Source organism: Stegodyphus dumicola, chromosome X1 (assembly GCF_044657685.1).
Source record: "Stegodyphus dumicola isolate Sdum_Otavi_A_Nest chromosome X1, ASM4465768v1".
Classification (NCBI taxonomy): Eukaryota; Metazoa; Arthropoda; class Arachnida; order Araneae; family Eresidae; genus Stegodyphus; species Stegodyphus dumicola.
This window is the reverse complement of record NC_140780.1, coordinates 52,126,894-52,144,098: the sequence shown is the minus strand read 5'-3', so window position 1 is coordinate 52,144,098 and position 17,205 is coordinate 52,126,894. Positions and strand designations below refer to the sequence as shown.

General features: G+C 33.0%; 1 protein-coding gene across 3 annotated transcripts in view; it reads left to right on the top strand.

Moving 5' to 3' along the window:
* The first annotated feature begins 14,757 nt into the window (after positions 1-14,757).
* The window catches only part of Vps13B (vacuolar protein sorting 13B), a 352,214-nt gene continuing 349,766 nt past the window's right edge, over positions 14,758-17,205 (top strand). For all 3 annotated transcript variants that reach the window (XR_015038688.1, XM_085808080.1, XM_085808081.1), the window contains exon 1: positions 14,758-14,876. The gene's annotated coding sequence lies outside the window, so the exon portion shown is untranslated. The remainder of the gene's footprint in view (positions 14,877-17,205) is intronic.

Here is a 17,205-nt window from a genome sequence, read left to right as displayed (position 1 = left end):
ATATGTACCTGCCTATATAAAGCATTTTAAAGTAGGATTATGCAATGTTTGTTTAATTCATTTATTAGCAATTTAAGCATTATACTAATGACGATGAATAATTTGAAAGCTTCAAAGATGAAAGTTTCTACTGAAGCTGATCTTCATTTCCTGATGAATTTTCATGGAACAACAGGTTTTCGTTTAACTTCTGTATAATTCCTGATACAACTGAATAGTTTTAATTTGAAGGCAATTTATCGTTACAGCGCTATTCATCACTTGTGTCGCGAACTATGATTTGAATTTATTATGTAACCGGGTATATTTATTATATTGGTTTTTAGTATTAGCTTAAAAGGAAACTATTTTTACGTGAGCTACCAAAAACGCTGCGGTAACCTATTGATAGCTCATGATCGAATTTTCAGCGACCGTTGTTCTGTATCTTTTTCATTCTGGCTTTCATAGTCATTTATATACCGAAATATAAAAAATTATTTTCAGTCTTTTTCATTGCTATGAAAGGTCATTAATGATACGATGATAGAGCACACAGAAAGATTTTCGAAGTACCTAGAGCTACCTAATGAAGAAGTTAATTGAAAAATAAATTTTATAACTTTTCACAGTATTCAGCTGAAATCAAGCTGAAAATTAATAAGCAGAAATGCAAAAGGAGATCATCTCGCAAATCCATAATGTTAAAGGTACACTGCACTTCACAACCCTATAAACATTTAAATAAAGAACGGAAATTACATTATGCATCACATAGACATCAATTATGAGGAATAATTTTCAATAGAAAAGAGTCACATTCATATTTGCAAGCAGAGTGACAATTTAATCATATTGATTGAACAAAGAAAAGTATGCATTTAGTGATGGCATTCCACAAATATTTTTATACACATTACATGAAATTTAAACTGCAGCTATAAATCTGACAACATAATTTCAACAGAATGCCAACAAAAGAATACACAGAACGCCATCTTCCTCCTCCACCAGCCAATACCCGTTTTTTTAATACATCCCGATGTTTTATTCAACTGCAAAAATTTCATTATTTCATTTTTAACAAAGCATTTTGAAAACACCAAATAATTTGAAAAGAATCAGGAAGTTCAGCTGACTATAAGCAGTTAGACAAAATTATAAGTAATTATTCAGTTCTAATGTACACTAAAAAAAAAAAGAAAAAAAAAAAAAGTGGGACAGTTATAAATCTCCTGTTCTACTGATCCAATTGACAAAATTCAAGTTGCATTTTTTATGTCTCGAAAGCTCGACTTAGGATATATATTAGATTTATACATAGCATTGTTTTAACAGAGGTATTTTAGACTAGAAGAGAAACATGCTAATGTGACAATCAAAATCGTAAAAACAACCTTGTATTTAGCGTATACACTAAATACAAGATTGTTTTTACGATTTTGATAGGTATTTTGACACAAAATCGGACTTTTTCTGAAATGAACCCATTTTTTCCATAATTCGATTCTACCACTCAAATTATGCCTAGATATTAAATTTTGTAAAATTTGGTGAGAAATTTACGGAGAAATTCAAAAATTTATATTGTCGCAATTCTTCCAGTTTGCACCAAGAAAAATACACCTGGATAACTTCTTAGTATATGGCAACCAATTTTCCTTTCCCTTCTATTATGCCGGAGCAGAAAAAAAGGCACCTCGTTCCTAACTTTTTACATTGTGCATGAGCAGAAAAAAAGTCCCATTGTTCCTACTTCCAAATAATTTTAGCAAATTGTCTAAACCACATTTGATGTTTTATCACTTTCAACAAATATGCCAAATTTCAAAATGCAAAAATATATAAATTCACGTATATCTTCGAAAATTTTGAATTAAAAACAAATTTTTTGCAGGTATGCTTAGAAATATGTCTACTTTAAGATGATGGTAAAAATTTTACAGATTATGATTCAAATTTTTTTTAGAAAAATTTATATAAATTATTTAAAAATGAAATTTGAATGAATTTAAAAATGAAATGTGAAAGAAGGAATCAAATAAGTTTAATTAAAAAAAAGAGATTAATAAATATATACCAAACTCAATTAACATTGAGGAGCTAAAATTTTGAGAGCTAATTTTTACAGACCTTGGTAGTTTGGCGTAATTTGACTCGTAGAATCGAAATATATATATAAAAAGAATGGTATGTTATTTCAGAAAAAGTCAGATTTGTGTCAAAATGCCTACATTAGAACAATGCTATATATTGTTACATTATTTACTTCCTTCACATTCATACGGGGTTTATAGATTTGGAGTGAATAACAATGACAGCACTTGATGGCATAACGAAACCCACTTTATTTAGCGAATATTAATCAGGACAGCTCCAAAATCACTTTTACAGTCTTCAAAGATCTACAATAAACACGCTGGAACAATCAGCACAGCTTTCAGGTTATCAGGCTATCACGGGGGAGACAGCTTCACTGAAAAGCACCAGAGTACAGCTCCCGACTCTGCTTGGTCGTTCTCGGAACTCCACGTACTCTCGAGACTCTCCAGGCTACAACTCGCGATGCACTCGACAACACACAGAGCACAGCTCCCGACTCTTTGGTTCAGTCGTTCCCGGAGCTCAACATGCTCTCTCGACGATGCACTAACCGCGATACACTACGAGACTCTTTCGGTGCACTCGACGACCCACTCGGCACTTGCTGCCCGCTGTCAACTCGATCGACTCCGCAGGGATTGACTCGCTAGACGAGACACCAACTCGATACTGACTATCTCGCAGTCCAGACGAGGCACTCTGACTCGCCCTCTCGACGAGGCACACTCTCGATACTAACTAACTCGCACTCTTGATGAGACACTCCCTCTCGCCCTCTCGACGAGGCACTATCTCGCACTCTTGAGGTACACTCTCACTCGCCCTCTCGACGAGGCACAGACTCCTGACTGCGGACCAGCAGGGTTTATAGAGCTTTCGGCTTGTGTTCGAGAACATTCTGGGCTAAACCGGTAAGAATTCGTTCCAGAAGGTTCTCCATCCTTTCATGGCATATCGCCCAATTTTGTCGCCAAATGTGGCAACCCTGTCTTCCCTTGCCATTTTATGGCAATCCTAAAACCGCTTTGCGGGGAAGCTATCTCACCGCGCCTGTACATTTCGTAACAATATGTTGATGAAAATGTCATTATGTAATGAGAAAAATGGGAAATAACATAATTCTAAAAGTAATAAAATAATAAAGGATTAGTTTTTATTGTAGCGTCCAAAGGGTGAATAAAATTCACAATGTCAAGTAAAATTCAAAACCAAGTAAAATTTCAAAATATAAAAGTGCTTTAAAATGAATTACAACCACTTCAGATCAAGGAATAAAACCCATTCTACTTTAAAAATTGAAACATATTGTTAGGTTTTTTTTTTTCTCTTCACATTCGTACGGGTATTTCAGAGGTCCGTGGTTCGATTCCCGGCGAAGGCGTAGCTAATTTTTTAATCTCTTTTGCTTTAAAAAATAACCTAATGTCTCTACAAACCGAGATTCGAAATGCGAAGCTAAGAGTTCTGCTTTCTCAGTTTCGGTATAATTGATTCTGTCAGCCTTTAAGGGGCGGAATATTATTGTAGCATTTCCTATATCTAGGTCATGCTCTCCAGATGGAATTATCATCCGTAGAAAGCAGACTTTGATAATTAGTCCAGTTTAGTTGTGGCTTAAAATTTGTTAGATACCTGACGGCATCATTCAATCTATCGAGCAGTTGCTTGTCAACAGGAAATTAAGTGCTTTGGTATTGTCTTCTTGCAGCATTTCGTCTTTTAATTAGATATTTAAGTTCCATATTTCTTTTGGATTTGGAATGTTTGATAATTTTGCAGGCATTTCTGTGGGTATGTAATATTAAATCCGTAAAGTCCTTAACTAAACTATCAATGTCACTCTCATTATGCACTGTTGGCAGTGTGTAATGTATGCCATTTAGAGCTTCTGCAAACTTAGGCCAGTCAGTAACAATGGCTCTTTTGACTGGTGTAATATAATAGCTGATGTCCAGGAGAACTCTGACTGGATTATGGTCAGAGGAGACCTATATCCTGTTGGAGTTTTTGGATTTTTGCTATGCGTGTTGGATTTTCGCTATGCGTAATACAGGCAAGTTGGCTAAATCGTAAACTACGCGTCCGTTGCTGTTTGAGTTGTAACTCTAACAGCATGATGACGTCGCTGTGACACTGAAAACGTGTCACACAGTGACGATCTCAGTGTCGCAGTAACATTGTAGGTATGGCTTAATGTCCGCTTTTTGCGACGTCACATTTCGACGTTGATGTGAAGTCACATTGGGACGTTGATATGAAGTCACAATGTGACATTGAAGTCAACTGTGACGTTGAAGAGTAGTCACGCTGAGATGTTGTTGTTTAGTTACATTGTGATACTGTTGTGAAGTCACACTGCGACATTCATGCAACGACATATTGCGACTTTAATGTAACTCCACTGAGTGACATGAATGTAACATAATAAAGTGCCATGGAGGTAAAGTCACGAAAGATGCAAACGAATGTCACGCAACCCAGGATTACTTTCGAAATTATTAGCGTGATGTACTCCCATTTTAGTGAACACGTAAATACAACAATGTTTTTCCACAACAGCACGGCGATGTCGTTGTGACACTGCAAACGTGTCACAGTGCGACGATCTCAATGTCGCAGTTACATTGTAGGCAAGACTTAATGTCCACTTTTTGTGACATCACATGACGACGTTGATGTGAAGTCACATTGGGGCATTGTTGTGAAGTCACTCTGTGACACTGATGTATAGTCACGCTGCGACGTTGTTGTGAAGTTACACTGTAATATTTTTGTGAAGTTACACTGCGACATTCCTACAACGACACATTGCCACTTTAATTTGCCACCATAGACTAACAAGAATGTAACATAATAACGTGCCATGAATGTAATGTCACTAAAGTTGCAAATGCATGTCACGCAATACAGGATTACTTTCTAAACGATAAGCGTGATGTATTCCTATTTTAGTGAACAGCTAACTACAACAATGTTTTTAGTTATCCGGTAAGGAATTACACTCTTCAAGGTATTAAAATATTACCGTAAAATCCGCAATTTTTAAGTTATTGAAAATATTCGACATAATCATTTGAAATTTTCTCATTGTACTAAAGTTGCATCTCACCTTATTAAGCTTATATAACTAACCCATTTATGTTTATTACATATATGCATGAATTATAGTGTACAGAACATGCAGAACGTAGATTATATGATGCAAAAGTGTTCATATCGTCATTTTCTAAGGGTATCAAATTGCAAATATTTGTGAGTATTACCTGTCTAGAAGGTACATAATTTTGCTTTCATTCTTTAGAATTTAATATTTAAAGACACTTCATAATTTTCTAAAATTTCTAAATTGTATTAAAAATCTGAGTTCTTATTACGGCTTATTAAAAATTTAACTGTATTTCTTAATTTAACACCTCCTCCCCCTTTCAAAATAGAAATATTTCAAAAAAAAAAAAAAAAAAACTCTTTGACTTGCAATATTTATAATAACCATATTTCTTATAAAAATAACTGTACTTCTTAATTTAATACTTTTTCCTTATTCTAAACAGAAAAATATTTTTAAAAAATTCTATTTGGCTCGAAATATTTTTTTAATTGTTTAGCTTTTATACTGTTTTCTGTTCTCCACTTTTCTCTTCCTTAATTGCTTTTCTTCCAGAAAAAGAGCTAAATTATTTTGATGCTTGGATGAAAGAAAAACGTTTTAGTACTACATTTATAGGACATTTGCCTATTTGAATATTTTGTTATATAACAAAATGTTTCGTTTTGAATTAAGAGCTTTCGTAAATCAACGCAATCCTAGTTTGAAAATTAGTTAACTTCAATCTTAGTTTTCAAATTAGCAATTTGTTAATTAATCTGTAACACTGAACAAATAGTTATGGGTACAAAAATCAGTAACCGGAAAACTTGGTAATGGAAACTAAATTACAGAAAATACATATTTATGTTTAGTTTATTATTATACAAAACGGGCTCATCATTATTTCTCCATTGAAAAATTACAATTTTATGAGATTTTTAAGGTATAAATTTTAAATAACTTTCATACACTGCGCAGCTTCAATATATTTAAATAGTTTAATTAAGGTAAAAATATCGTATAATTTGTTTCATTTTGATGATTAATGTGAATCGCTTGTTTTAAATATTTCTGGATTTCCTAAACGTATTTTTCTGTTCTCGTAACAATTAGAGATTAAATTTAATAGTTTTACACAGTTTGTTATGCAAAAGCATAACAAATTTGCGTGAATTAATAATTCCAGTTCATAAAACAATTATTATTACCAAAGCTGAATTAGTTAAAATCTGTATTACTCACTTCTGAGAATATACACTATACCAGGGGTTCTCAACCGGTGGTGGTACGCAAGAGAAAAATAGGTGGTACGCAAAGAACAAAATTATTTTAAACTATTAAATTCGAAAATTAAAACTCCAACATCCTGATTGAGTTTTTTCTCTAACACTCGTAAATTTATGAGATCTGAGCTTTGTTCAAAGCCGCTTACGGACCTTAGCAAGAGGCGAACGATCTGTCTGCATGGCAGTCTTCATGGTTCTTCCATGTTGTACTTTTCACAAATATTCTTTTAGCCGTAGACATAACAAAACTTGCCATAAATTACATTTTTGAAAGGAATGATACAAATGGATGCTTTATTTAATAGGAAATAAAAATAAGTTTCCTATAAAAAAAGATAATTGTATCTCATTAATTCTCTTAGAATTTATCGATTTATTAGCATGTCAGCACATTATGTCGCCATTTCAGGCCTCATATTGCTCTATTTTCAATGAGAATCATTTTTTACGTCGGTTCGCTGTCACTTAATAGTAGGTATTTTGTATTATTGTTGCTTTGCATTTCTTAGTTTTAATAACGTTCTCTTCCAACCGAACATGGCCACTTGGAAACCCGCATTTTGAATTTCGAATTTGTTTTATTATCTATTTCAAATTTTACAAAACTTTAACGTATTTTTGACCAACAAACTCAACAATTTCAATGGCAACACTGTACGGAAAAAAAAAAAAATAATAATAATAATCTCCAGCGCGCGAGACTGTGTATCGGAAATTCTAAAGGTATGCTGTCTTGCTGTTTTCAAATATTTTGCAATATTGCTATTGAATTGAATTTTATGTGTTTTAAGTGCGAAGAACATGATATTTAATAAATAAAGGTAACCCACAAAACGTTAAAAAAATCCCTTTGAGCGGAATACAAAGTCTGAAAGCTTTCATTTTTTTTTTAAATATATATTTTTCTTTAGAAATTGAAAAATAATCGTTGTAAAATATAGTGGTGGTACTAAGATTTTCAATTTTTGTTTAGATGGTACGCGTTAGTCAAAAAGTTGAGAACTGCTGCACTATACTATACCTTCACAGCAATGCTTAAGTACTGTTAGTAGCTCATACGGTAAACTGAATAAAACTCTGCTGTTTATGTGTAACTTCATAAGTTCCTTTATTTAATTAACACATATGGGGAGTAAACACTTATTGCATACTGTCTTTAATGATTGCAGTAATAATTAATATATAATAATTGAAGAGAAATTTTAAAATTATTTTTAAGAATGAAGCGATTATCGCCAAGAAAATACTGCAGATGGATGAACTTTATAGAAGCGCGAAAAAAATCAATGATGACTCTTTGCTAGCCATAAATTTCTGCAAATATAGAATGAAATCAGAACTATGTTTTAAATTGGGGATTTGGATATATTTTTATATGATTCTACAGAGCAAAGATGAAGATTTGGAAAATATGTTTTCATGTAAAGATGAGGTAACATGAGATATATGCATTTTCGATAGTCTTCTATTTTAATATCTATGTGATTCAGTTTTTTATTTAATTAAAATAATATTAAGATATTATAATTTACAATGCATACTTTAAAAAAATTTTTAATTTAATCTAATTAAATCTGTACAACACAGAGCTGTACCGTTTTTTGGTGAATCAGGCACTTGCCAGTAATGGGGCACATATACATAAATAAGGATATGGAAGGTAATAAAAATGTTTAGGAGAAACAGTTATGAGATTAGTTTCAGATATGGAAATCTGATAAGGCTCTGATGTTGTACTTTCTTTAAAGTACTTCATTTTTCACGCTTCACATCATTTGTTTACAATCAGTGAACGTTAAAATCAGCTACCTGTCGCAATACAATAAGACAGTAACACAATTTCCTACAACAGCCAGCCTTTATATGAACAAGAAAATTTTTTTTTAAAAATTTTACTTCTCCTTTTTAACAATGAAATGTCCTTCGATTTTATGCGATCAGACGCTATACAACTTATCCTTAAATAGGAAACCAAAATTTGTAAATTGGATTTTTCAAGTAAAATTCCGTGCATTACCAAATAATCCTCTTTTTAAAATTCGCTCTGCTTCAGTAACACAGTGAGAATTTACGCTTCCTTGAACGAAATCAAACATTTCGGAAAAGCTAAGCAACTCCATTTTTTAATGTACGAAGTCAGATCACAAATCAAAATACCGGTTTTTATCCGCCACATTAATGTGTGAAAGCGCCACCTATACGTGAATTGAATCGCGGATAGCCATTTCCTTCCTACAAACAGGGCGAACGGGCTGGCTGCAGGCGTGTTTTCGTGGTTTTTCCCATGTGTAACGTGTATACGAGCCAGTTTCCCTTAGAAAGTCCTCCACGAAGGCATCCCTCCCCTTAGGCAGATAGCCCTAGTGTGCTTTGCCATAATTAAATACACACACACACACACACACACCTACAAACAGGACACTTATAATGGCTACTAAGTAAACCTTCCTTTACACACCAGTCGATTAAGCTTTTTTTCCTTTTCATTCCAAATCGCACAGAAACTTTAAATTAATCTTACACATTCAGCCATTTTACCGGGTAAACCACAAAATAACGACATACTTCTTAACTAACATCCAACACACAAACAAGCCTTTCCAAGGGACGTATCCTTCTTGCGTGCGACGAGATCTCGATACGAGAATGACGTCACATATGACGGGTTTTTTCGTGCGGAGCGACAATTTGCAATCCTCGAGCACCGATCGAAACCATTTCGTGCGGCGTAACTATCGTCTGGTTTTCGGCTGCTTATGTGCAACCGTTTAAAAATCTTGCGATCGAAAAGTAATGGCGTCGGATGAATGTTCAGCGATGTATCTTTTAAACTGAATACATCATCGTAATTCAGTTCAAAGAAGAATGTTCCGAAGCAGACTGGATACGTTTGCATTATCTGTTAAGCAGTTTATAAAGTTATTTAGGGGAGATAAACAGTTGTATTCTGTTCTGAACTAACAGCTTTTGTTCGAAGACTTACATTTTAGTGGATTGCCACCTGAGCTAAGAATAAGTTACTTAATTGAATTATTGAAATTTCAGCCTAAAATTGTAAATAACTTAATCAATTATTCTATAATTTATGTTTATATATTCTACATGTGTCGTGATTTCTTTTTTTCTGATCAATTTCATTTGTAGAAACATTTTTTATGAATTCGTCTACTTTACGAATAATTTTACTTTACGAATAATTTTCTGCTTAATATTTTTTATGTATCACCTGAAACATTCGAAAAATTTAATTGGAATTAAGTTCCGAATTGTATAATAGTAAACAGAGAAGAATATGTTAATTAAATTTCTCTCTGGTTTTCATAATAAATTACATCTTTGGCGCATAACATTCTCATTTGTGTTTTGTCAAAAATCAGGATCTGAAAAAGGATAACTAGTTGAATTCATTTGCAGTAGTATTTAGAAGCGAATTACAGTGTTTGTTGGGATTTTAGATTTTGATATTATTCTTGAAGTCATCTGTTAATATTTTATCTAATTATAGTGCTTAAAACTTCATGTGAAAAGGGATTGTAATTTTTTACCTATTGATGTAAAATACCCTGTTTCTTCTTATAAAGGATATGTTGTCATGAAATTGTTTGAAAAACAGGGGCGTAGCTAGAGTTTCCAGCGCCCGGGGACAACTGAAGAATTTGCGCCCCTTTCTGTGTGCCAAGAATGGAAAACATTTCATTAAAAAATTTCGTAGCATTAGTTTGGCGCCCCTTGGATACTGCGCCCGGGAACAGATGTCCCCCCTTGCCCCACCCTAGCTACGCCACTGTTGAAAAAAGAGTATTCTTTTCTCCATTTTACTTTACCAGTATATTATTATGCTATTTTAAAATCATCATGTGAAAATATTGCAAATTTCTCATGTAATAGATTAATACAGTTTATAAAAACAATTAGTAGTTGTCAGTAGGCCATTTTAATCTCTTTCGGATCTTGATTTTTGACACCACAAATGAGAAGGTTATGTTACTTTTATGAGATCGTACTGATAATTGTTACATATATGTAAAACTATAAAACTGTGTATTGAGAATTTTCTAAAGTAGGATTAGTTTTGAATAATAACTCAGCTTTCATAATGTTATAAAAATGTATCTTTCCATAAATTTGAAATGAGATTTGTATAATGCTTATGTAATTTATTTTCTTAGTAAACCCAAGGATTTTAATTAACACTCCTCAATAATTTTATATTGTAGAATATTATTTCATATTAAGTAGATTATTATCATTTAGCTAATAAGTTTCAAAACATTTAAAAGTTATCAAACATGTGCATTTCTAAAATCCTGATAAACATTATACTCTCTGTTATTGATAGCATATATTTCCTTTATTCTTGTTTAAGCCTTTAGATAAAGATCTGGCTAATCTTTGGAATCTTGTAACAGGTAGTTTGGCGACATTTTGGTAAGGCGATAAAGTTTACTAGCTAGGACTTTAGCAATAATATGAGAAGTACACAGCTCGAATCACAGATTATTTTGTCTCAGAGAAACGAGAGATTATGAGACATGTAATGTGACATTTTCCAGAAAATTCCAATCGGGATTTTAGCTAATAAGCACGTGGAAACAATTTCGCAGCTAAAGTGCAGAATCGCCCACTTATTTGTTTGGCGCTTTTTACAAGAGTAAAAAGAATTGGATTTTTGTCAATTTTCTTTGACCTTTTTTAAGTGAAAACAGGTCGATGTGTACATGGATAAAGTCAAGAGTGTGCGCAATGTCATTTTTGTGCAATTCTCGGATGTATTTTTAAGTGAAAATAGGTCGACGTGTACATGGATACCGTGTATATGCAATGTTTAAAAACGCGGCAAGCAGTGGGCGATTCTACACTTTCTCCCAATTTCGCATCTAATCTTCGTCATAATTAAGCACTTTTGTTCCATAAAAGTTCTAGCATAAGCGTAATTCGGCTAGCAGATTGTTGGAAAAAGTGTTGAGTAAAAAAAAAAAAATCTTCATGAAAACAAAATGGCGTCCCCCCCCCGAAAAAAACTAGCAGGTTGCTGTAGCAGGGTTGGTCGCCAAAGTTTTGCCAAAAAATCGCCAAGTTACCCTAATCCGAAGATTCACCAAAGATCTTTATGTACAACAGTAATATTTTGCAGGTTTCTGATCATAATATGAAGATCTTGGCAATAAATGAAAAATGTTCTTGTGTTCATGACACATTCATATGGAGACAGAGTGCAGTTCATAATTTCTTGGCACTGCGGGGAGGGACAAACTATTAACTTATAGATATGTGCCCAAAATTTTATAATAAAATTATTTAAGGAAAGAAATAAGCACATTTTGTCAAACATATTTGTATTCTGAGAAATTAAATGAAGCACAAATAAGCATTTTTCAGAAACAGGGGAAGAAACTGAATGTCAGTTATTAATACTTCCTCAATTCTTGTCATCCTGAAATAAGATTTTTCGGTACTCTTCCGTTATCGGAACTGGATTCAGAAATGAAGTGTATACGTATATTATATGTACATACGTGTGTATATGTGTACACATATATGCACATACATACATGCATACATATATACATTCCTTACTCCAGTCCCGATAACAGAGTACCAGTTTTTCAGTCTATAGCAAGTTTTGATTAATTTTGTCTGCATTTAGAATGTATTTGATATTATTGTTATAATATTATTCTTTCAGATTATAGATGGATTATTTATATCTTATTATAGAAATAATAAATAAATATAATTTTTTATGTGCTAGTATTTTTATACAGTATATTATACTAAGTATTATATTATCAGTATCAACATGCGAGTGGATATATGCTAATAATAGTAGGATTTCATTTTTAGTTCTATAGTAGTATTTACCCATACCCTTTTTTTCAGTAAGTAGTAATTAAAATATTGGTGGAATGTGAAAGAAATAGATTCTTAAATTTTATTAAACATGAAATGTACCTAATTTATATGCATTTAGATACACATGCAAGTTAAGAAATTGTGTGTTCTCAATAGATGCAGATAAAAGGCAATTCTTTTATAGACATCTATCTTCCATGTATCAAATTGTTGTACTTAAAAATTATGCATTTTTCTTTCGAATTAATGAGTTTAAAATGATTTTCCAATGTAATGGGTAAGAATTTTTTTCTTGAAATCTGATATTCGATTTCTTCACCTGCACAAAGAATTTTTATTTCCATATATTTATTTTTTAGTATTTCAAGTGATAAAGGTTATCCGTTGGAACTTTGACTTTGACACCATACATATAAATCCCTCTTCATATATAGAAGAAAATTATAACCAAAAGCATGCAGTAGCAAAGTGGAAAGATACAGTGGTATCCATAAATCAAGGTTTCGTTCCCTACATCATCACAGAGTGTTGATGTACAGTCCAACACTATAAAGTACTATAAAGTACTTTCTATATGCACATAAAACTTACTTAAGCTATATTTTTAACATATTAATGAGATATATGTAAATGAAATAAGTCTCTTATATTAGCTACTTTACTAGAAAAAGAACTAAACTAAAATGATATACCTTGAAAACGTTTTGAGTTATTTTTTAAGTATTTAAAAAACATACCTTATCTTCTAACACTTACTCTAATTTTTTCTTTCTTCAGTATTTAATATTTTCTTGTTTCTTCAGTAGTTTCCTTTCACATCGTCTTTTTCACATTTGCAAATTCCAATAACATATTACTTGAACATCTGCTTCTGTTTTGTCCAAACATATGAATCCTTCTGTTCAACACAAATAGATTCAGAGTCTCTAGCAATCAAGCAAACAACTCACAATAGAGTTATTAAAGTTACCTTACATGTAAAACTTGCATTTCAATTTAGGAATTCATAATTAAATGATATATTTTTTAGCCTCAATTTTTTTAGTCATTCAAATTATACATAAATTATTGAAATATATCTTCAGACTGCGCTGCAAGATATTGCTGTTATTGAAAACTATAAATAATCGAATTTCTATTCTGAGATCTGCTTAAAAATATGTAGATATTTTTAAGTAACCAAAAAGTGTATAAACCTGATCTAAAGTCACTGACTTAAATTAAAAATTTGTGTATGAATCAAGCAGATTTTTCCCTTAAATGACTGTAAAAAAGAAAAAGAAAAAAAAAATCGTATATCTTAGGTTAAAAAACTTGAAACTGAAACTGCCTAAAGAACTTCAAATGAAGAAGATTACACAGAGTTTAGTTATTTAATGATCCTAAATTTCTTGAAAGAAAAGTCGTGGTGGAAATGAATAACAGCAATCTAAATAATAATACATAAATCTGCATGTGTGTGATGTGTAGAAAATAGTATCTTTCATGGTCCTTTTTCATGAAAGACACAAATGTAACTGACCAGAAGTTATCCGGGATAACGGCTTATTCTAAAAAGAGATGGAAAAAGATAAGTTGTTTACAAATCTGTTAAGAAAAAAAAAAAAAAAAAAAAAATTAAAGTTACGATTATTTTTCAGCATGTCTTCTCACTGGTTGTTGTACTATTGTTGGACGTTAAAATGTGGGCGGTGCGAAGGAGGAGCTAATACCTCGTTCGATCGGCGAAAGCCTTAACGTTTCGCACTTTGCACGGTAGAGGCGCTTGAGGATACCAGTTTTCGCTCAATCGTTAGTAGCAGTCGAACGAGAAGAAGTCGCTTGTTACGTCACTCTCATATCGAGATCTCGTCGCACGGTAGGATACGGTTCTAAATCTTTTCCCATCAATTCAATTCACCGCAATCACGCGACCAATAACGTCATAATAGGGTTTCCATAGCTTTCAACTACTCAGGTTACCATAAATGAAACAACTCAGTGATAATCAAAGGGGCACTCTTAACTATACTCTAACCCATAATTTGAATTTGATGCATGGGCGTTGAGACCTTTGTTTTTAGCCGAACCATATCTGGCACTTTCTTTGCCGTAAATCCCAATGCTTGGAATTCATCCATATTTCTTCGGTCCACCAGCGGCCGAGCGGTAACGTCGCTTAACACTGGTAGTTCGGTCCGAGGTTCGAATCCCGCGAAAGGGCTGGCTACATGGGTGTTTTCGTGGTTTTCTCCATGTGTAACGTGTATACGAGCCAGTTTCCCTTAAAAAGTCCTCCACGAAGACATCACTCCCTTAAGGCAGATAATCCTCGAGTGCTTTGCCATAATCTAATAAACAACACCAAACATCCATATTTCTTATGATGGGCCTTATATATTTCAGCAACTTGACAGCTGTTTGTCGTCTGCACGGGATTAACACTTTCACTTGCACTTTTGTTTAGGTTTCTGCTCGGAAATTTCGCGTGGATTGAGTTTGAGAGAGATTATGATTTGATGACGTTTCTTATTACTCTTTTCCTAATTTAACCTCAAAGCATGGTGCGGATATTTTAGTTACTTTAGGTAATTTTTAATGGAATTTTTCATTTGTATAAATTTTAAATTGTCCGGAAAAGGAGCTTCATCTCAATGAATTTCTTCGAGAAGCAGAACTTGTATCAACTCGGTATTTTTTAGCTATAAAATTTAATTAAAAGTAATAATTATGCAGTTCTTATATCTAATTTAATTTGAAATTAAATATCTAGAAGTTCTGATTAGACTTAAAATAATTAACGATGTAGTAGAGCATTCTGCAGTATTGTGGACTGGTATTTCGTAACTTAAAATTCGGATAAAATAGTTATTAGAGGTATAAAAATTTCGCTGATTTTACCGTATCATTCTTAAGCTTGTCTTTATGCCGTGGTTAATTTAATATTATATGAAGTTGAAGTAAAATGCATGTTCACATTTATTTTTTGACGCATCATTTATTTCGCTGATGGCATGTAAAGTAGTATTGAAAAAAAAAAAAAAAAAATGTGGGCTTTTGTAATTGTATTTTAATATATATCTTTTGTCTTATCTGAAATTAAAGACAAGAAAGCTTATAAAAGCAGTTTATTTTGTAATGCTTGTATTTTTTTAACCTTCTTAACCACGAGCACACACACTGGCTGCAATCAACCCACGTGATTAAACAAGCCTTTCTCAAAACATGCCTATTTCGTGCAAGTTGAGGTCCAGTGTAGTCATGTCTTAGGTCGACCTTTATATGTTTCCAAAGTTTTTTCGCTGGGGCTTTGATTCGAAGTTTTGATTTTGATCGGATCGGATCTGTCAGGCCCACTGTACCTGTTCATATTTCTATTACATAGTTGATTTGTGATAGTATAGAAAGCGGCAAACATGTTGTGTAATTTATCTTATGACAAAGAAATGTTGCAGAAGTTATGAGATGGCGAAGAAAATGAGGATGGAAGTGATCATGAATTTTTAGTTCACATGATACTGATTCAGAAAATTATATAGATTCTGAAAATGAGAGTGAAAATGGCATAAATTGTTTTATCGGAAACAGGAAAAGAAAAGGGGAGGAAAAAAGGTGCAGTGTTTGAAAAAGCACAGAACATACGGTCGCACTTAGAAGCGGTGTAGAACACCAGGGTGCATGGGTCAAGGACCCTACCCCTTGTCGAACATGTAGGTTGTTTCGAATGCTGTCATGAGTAACTAACATGAGATATAATAATTTTTTTTATAAATTATGATCATATTTTTGGGTATTGGGATAATAAGACATTCTAGCACAAATAAAGTATGCGCTGAGTTCCAATAAAGACCTGAAAATGCCAGCTGAGAAACTGGAAAAGAGCTGGCTTTAACCTGAACCTAGAGATACATACATACAATACAGATAGTGTGAGTCAACTAGTGCACTTAAATCATAGCGTAAATCATACTTTACAGTACAGGTAAATTAAGTCAAATTAAACAACATGAGTACTAAGTATGGCCATATACTGTTTACAATTATTCGAGTCATTTACATCATAATCGTAGACCCTTATAACAGGGTTGTTGATACTTGTGAAGTTAGCATAAAAATTCCGTGCAAGCTGGCAATAAAAATATTTCAGTTCTTCAATGCCTAATTCATCACGAAGTTTTTCATTTCGAACGTACCAGGCTGAGTTGGTGATCTGCCTTACGACACAATTTTATGCCTGCTGTAACTTTTTCCTATATGATTTGCATGAATATGCCCAAACCAGGCAGGCATAACATAGTATGGGACACAATACAGTTTTATAAATAAGCAACTTGTTATCTATTGAAAGTACGCTGTTTCGAGAAATTAAGGGGTGAAGTGTAGCTTTACTAACTTGAAACTTTTTAAGGATAGATGTTATGTGTGGGTACCATGAGAGAGTTTTACTGAGGATCACCCGAAGATAAAGGACTTGCTTGGCCCATGGGATATCTTCTCCATAAACTTGCAAGGTTTTATTGAATTTGTTCTTCTTGGTATAAAAGGATTGCTTGAGTCTTATTTACATTAACTTTGATCTTCCATTTTGTCAACCAAGTCTTGAGTATGTTTATGTAATCTTGTAATCTTTGTATTGCTGGGCTAATGAATGGAACTGAGTACTGCTCACATTATTACCAAAGTCCCAGGTAGTAACCTTTATCGCCTCCAAAATGTCGCCAAACTACCAGTTACCGTAATGTAAAGATCAACCACTTTCCTTTACACACCAGTTAAGTAATGCTCTTTTCCCCTTTCTTTCCATATTGTACAGAAACTTCAAATTAATCTTACCACATTCGGCTATTTTACCATCTAAACCACAAAACAAGCAATATACTTCCTAACCAACACACACACACAACCACAAGCCCTTAT